This window comes from Melopsittacus undulatus, chromosome 2 (assembly GCF_012275295.1).
Source record: "Melopsittacus undulatus isolate bMelUnd1 chromosome 2, bMelUnd1.mat.Z, whole genome shotgun sequence".
Lineage (NCBI taxonomy): Eukaryota > Metazoa > Chordata > Aves > Psittaciformes > Psittaculidae > Melopsittacus > Melopsittacus undulatus.
This window is the reverse complement of record NC_047528.1, coordinates 92,643,512-92,649,511: the sequence shown is the minus strand read 5'-3', so window position 1 is coordinate 92,649,511 and position 6,000 is coordinate 92,643,512.

Here is a 6,000-nt window from a genome sequence, read left to right as displayed (position 1 = left end):
CCATAAGTATTATGGACATTAATTACTTCTAACCCTAACCTTTCTTCTCATGCAGGTCTATGTTGAAGAGCCAAGAACATCTACTGTTGGGAGACCTGGAACATTTTAATATTTACAGATAATTCTCTGTGTATCAGAAGACAAATGGCTCCCAACCTGATGGTCTGTGTGTATGTCTGAGGGAATGCCAATACAGTCAGCTTAACTTTCAGGACACTGACTAGTAGGGTAAGGATGAAATCTGAGCCAGAACTTTAAAACTGCCATGTCTTACGGACTTAGTCAGATATTAATGTTATTTAGACACGGCTACAACTAAACTCCTGGTTGTGCATCCAGGTGAGCATCTCCTGCAGCACTGCCTGCTCTCGAACACAGAAAGCTGGGTGTCCAAAGATGGCGACAGACAGCACTCAACAACCCCAACATCTGATAATTGTGTGTGACTTCGAATGTTTTACAAAATGATTAAGTAACCCTCTCTGCATCTTTGTGAGATATGTAAAAATTATCTTGCCTGGAGTAAAAAAAGTGATTAGCTGAAGGCCAGAGGGAGGCTCGTGTTTGAACTCTTTAAGCAATTACTGGAATTAAGGCAACTTCCTAAGTGCTAAAATTTTCTTTTAGATGCCTGGAGCTCCTGGGAAACCATGTGTGTCTCACATAGAGCAGCTTTATGAAAGCTGTCACTAGTGTGGAGTAGTCCTTGCTGAAATGGTGTTAAAGATAATTATTTTGAACAATTCTTGTTTTGCCTTTATTCTAAGGCAATTGTCATGTTACTTTTAAACTGCAGGCAGGAAGCAGTGTTGCTGTAAACAACTTCTATTTCCCTGCAATTATAAGCTACAAAGACTCTTCCTTTGCATTTCTATAACCCTCTAGTCACTCTCCAGGACTGCATCTCATTGCACCCTTCTCCTAGCCTGGGAGATTTCTTCTAGCTGTGTAAAAGACAAAACCACTAGCATGCTGTTATCATCACTAGTGTTTAGTTGGTGTCATATCTGTGCACTCAGCATCATCTTCTGGTAAAATACTCTTTATATTATTTGCTTTTTTGACCTTGTTTGTATTTCTTCTTTCACCTGGTCTCTGTCTTACTTTTAGACTCCTTTCCCCATGTGGTCCCCCAGATATATCCGTTTGACTGAGCACTGCAGATTGATTACAGAATGTGCAACTTTTTTACTTTCGTGAGGCTTTGCTTCACATTATCCACGAACTCCAGACAACCTCATTGCTGTACCTTGCCTTTGAAAGATCTGTTCTGCAATCAGAAAGCTATTTACATAAAAAAGGAAGGTTGTCTTCTACAAAGCCCAACTTTATCACTTCTATACCAATACACACTGCAAGTGCTAGAGAAGGGCCAGAAACCACATATCTGAAATCTCTGCAGCAGAGGAGTGTTCCCATCTCTGTGCCTGCTCCAGGGGTGAATTCTTGCTTCTGGAATTTGCTTCCTCCAAGAGTTCACCAGAGCTAGCCTTAGGGGGATTGGAGGGCACCACAATGAGGAGGCTTGCTTTGGCAAGCCCCTGTGTTCTGCTTAGCAGATTGTTATGGGGAGACACACAAAATTAAGAAAAGAAAGGCAGTTGTCGGCCAAAGTGGAAGTGGCTGGGTGTTATTCACTTAAATTGCCAGAACGTATTTTTTAATATGGAAAAGTGCCCAGAAATGGTCTGCTCTGTGCAACATAAAGGTCCTACCATGAGTATATATGTGTACATATAAATGTACATTCACACATGTATATCCTCTCCTGCTCCCTGCCCACCTTCTCCAAAAATTACTAAGAGTGCATGAGGAGAAAACATTCTTGTCTGGTGCCAGTTGATCCATGTTAATTTGATACAAATCTCTAAGATCAGAGCTCTCATACAGAGAAGTATGCTCTGCCCTCTGAGTCACCTCTTGGTTCTCAGCACCAGCTTTGTGCCTTGTGGGCTGATGTTCTTCACTTTCTTCAAATACTTGAACTTTTCAGTCTGTACCCTTCCTCACTTCCATGCCCACCAAGTTCTTCATAGTTTTCTCTGTCTGGCAAATCTTTCAGATACTGCCAGAGTCATATCCTTCATTTTGTGTTACTAGGATCCTTCTAATGGTTAGCTGTATTTCACAAGGTCCTGTGTCCTGTTTCTCCAAACTCTGCCTTTATTGGTGACATTACTTCTTTCTCTGTCTTTAGACGGAGAGGAGCATATTCAACATGAATTGAGTCAAAAGAACTGGGACAAGTTATAGCACCAATTAATATGTGTCCTTTCTGTTTGCAGGTTCATTTTCAGGGCTCATGTCTCTTTTCTCTACCTCCATCATTTCTTCCCTGCTTATTTGCTACAACAGCAGGAGCCAACATCCTCAGGTGCAATCTGGAGTCCAGTGTCTACAGGAAGAGAAACAAAGCTGAACCTGTACTGTCACTGTATGACACAAATTAAAGGATTAGAAAGAAGGAAGCTATCACCCTCATTTTAAGGAGGGAATGGAGGTAAAAAGAGAGGAAATTACTTTTCCAAGGCTGAATGGGAAGCAGCCCAACAAGACTTTTTGCCAGCCATCAGTGAAGCAGATTTCTGCCCATCTTGCTTCGCTTCCTGTTCCTCCCTAAAGCTTAGACAGACTCCCTGGGTTACCACCATGCCTCAGCTCCATCCATCCCCCAGGCTTGGACTGGAAAGCTTCCCATCAGATGCATTCTTCTTATCCTAACTGCCTTTTGTTGGTGTTTCTGATGCTGCTGCTCTGCTTTGTGTACGAATAGGGTTTGTGCAGCCTGTTCCCTTCTGTGTCCTTGCTGAATGAATTAAGATGCAAACACAAATACAATAAAGATCAGATTTTCACAACCAAACTCCACCAAAGAAGAAGGTATTATTAGAAAGCAGGATGTTTACACACATTTGCATGGTCATGATGCAAATTACCTTGAGCATTTTGCTTAAGGAAATTACGAATTTCTAGTATTGACTAAACCAACACAGTAGTCAGGGAGAAAAAAGAGAAAGAATAATGGATAGATGCAATTCTTTTTAACTAACTACAATAGCACATATACCCAGGGAGCCACCTTTACAAAAATGGTGTAAACAATTGCAGGCTAAACCCATTCTGGTGGGACAGGTGGTGCTCCCCTGACTCACTTCTGGGAAGGTAAAAGGACACCCTGCTCACATCTGAGCAACATCTTGAACAGAGTGAAGAATCTGCTCATCATGAGCTACAGCAACAGTAATCTGTTTTAAATCTGCTTTCCGTCCCACTAATTGAATGTGTGGGAATCTATTACAGCTCCCCAAAGGAGGACCTCTGCCTCATCCTTCTCCTTCCCATTCCCATCTCATGGAAACATCCAGCTCCAGCTTGAAAATTTCATTCAAGCCCTCTGACTACAATAGGCCAAACCTCAACCTTCCTCCCACCCCCAGCTTGATCCAGGACTTAATATGATTCCCTAGATCTATTTCTAAAATGAGGATTCCTTGTCTCAAAGAAGCTTAGGGGGCTCTAGTGTTTCTAATGGTAGCAACAAAACAAAATAGCTGTTTTCAGCCACCCATGGGGCATACATTTGACCTCTGCAGCACTGTGCCTTATTCCTCAACTCACTAGAGACGTACAGACTGGATGCTCTGCACCTGAGAGTGGAGGTGCTTCAGCAGTTGCCCTTCTAGATGACTCAGCCTGGAAAGCAGCCAGACCTTCCCATCAAACACACCGCAGTCATGAGGCAAGTTCTCAAGAGAAACAGGAGGGAAAGAAACAGGTAGCAGCTGTATGAGATGGCCTGAAACTGTAAAGATGAGAGAGGGAATGAAAGGGAAGGCCAATATCTTTGTGGCTTCTGCTTCCACAGGGTTTGTGGTCTAGACAAATTTTCTTTTCCTACACCTCTGGAGTTACCCAACACAACAGGTCTGACTTTTCATTTGGCAATTTTCTCACACCAAATTTTACAAACCTCCGTGGCTGGATGGAATTGATGGGAGAATTCCTTGTAGTGGCTTCTATTCCTTTTCTTCAGCTGGATTTAGATGGTGCTGATATTAAGGTGTCAGGGGCACCTCTGACCATGGAGCTTCAGAGGTACCACTGTAGATAAGACTGGGATGTGATGGAAGGGTGTCATTCTGGGTGGGACCTGAGAAGGAAGAGGATAAAATAATACTGCAAAGGGGTTTTGGTGTTTGCCCAAAGCAATGTGGATAGTGATGTAAGAGATACCCTCTACTTGGAACACTCATACCTGGCTGAGGCAGTGAGTGACGAATTCTTGTGGTCTTGCCATGTTCAGTCAACAGGAGGACTTTGGGCCTATACCACTATAAAATCTACCACTGCTGGATGAAATCTTTACTTTTCCATTTGTCTTCACATATCCTGGCTGCCTCTACTGTGTCTTCATTCTAACCCTGCCCTAATTTCTTTCAAAATTACCACAATCCATAGAGTTTCCTCTTCACCCTTGCTTGGCAGGTAAGGAACATCTCCATTTCATTTCCTTCCTCTAACATGCTCTTTCCTCCAGAGCTAACTTCTAACCACTGGGGAGATAACTGAGAGTGCAGCTACATGGTTTTTTGAAGGAAAAGGAAACCATGCCTTGCCTGCAAGTTGTACCAGATGCATGCCAGGCAGACATTAAGGTGGCAGTCAGCCCAACTTAATATATCCTGCCTCAGAGCCCAGTTTATTAGCTTGGGCACAGTGCTACACTAATCATGGCCATGTGGTTTCCGGTGCACAGTTGGCTTGTGTGTACATAGTTCAGAGCATGGACAAACCAAACTGTGCCTGTCTGCAAAAGACATAAACCAAGAAAAGAGGAAAAATACATTAAAACCGCTGCCACGACTGTATCAAAGACTCTATTTGTCTTCCTAGTACATTTTACTCCCTTGCAGGATGTTCAGGCTATACTACTGAGGTATCATTTATATGGAAAATTTAGTGGAGCTGGGGCTACATCTTCCACTTCCATGTAACAAATGAAGATAAGTGGAGGCTCAAGACCACCACAGTGTTGTCATGTTGGGTTGGTGTTTAGATGTCACATTCACCCAGAGAGGGACAGGACAAGGAACTCACTCTTTCTGCACCTTCACCAAAGGTGTTACAACAAACACGTGGCGTGTCCATGTCTCTGTGGCTGCTCCACTTTGAGACCTTAATGCACTTTATACATTGCTCACCTTCCCTCTCTCAGACATCATCTCAGAAATAAAAGGGAATATCCCTTATTCTCATTATAAAGCATAGAGGATGGAGAAAGCTTCCTGAATCGGTAGATTTTTCAAAGTTATCAAAGTTGGATGCAAGATCTTCTGGGGGTAGCACAGATCAAAGGATACAAGGAGGCAGGATGTACCTATGTCAGTGGCAGGCTCAATTTTGAATTTGAAAATTCAAAACAAGAAATAACAGACTTTACTGAGTGTCAGGAGGCTCCCACTCAGGCTGGAATCATTCTGGGGAGCAATCAGCTCAAAGCTGGTGATGAGTTTCTCCTTCCATGTGCCTCAGAAAAACTGGTAACCTGCCAGCTGGAAAAATAAAGGGAAGATTTTCAAACTGAGGTCATTCCCACAAATGGTTGTCCAGGCACGTTGCAGTGGCTCTGCCCTTATGTAAGGTATATCCCAGAGAGTCCATTTCCCAGAAAGTGAGGTGTTAATTAAAATAGATTCAGGAGGGCTAAGTCTCTACCCTCCTCCCGGCAGCATCTCTTACATTTCAAGAGAAGAAATTTGGCTGTTCAGCAAAATCCTAAAGGCACCATTTTTTACCTTAACCTTGAACCTCCTCTCATGCCTGCCTCAGGAACTGCTCTTAAGAAGCTCCATGCTAGGCTCATTGTTGTCTGCTGGCAGGTTCTCCAGGTCCTCGAGGAGAATCTTTACTGGGGAGTAAAGCTCACTGCTGGAAAGAGGTTTCCATCACTGCTGCCCGTGTCAGAAATGTGTGTGATCTCCCGCACACGCAGGGTCTTGG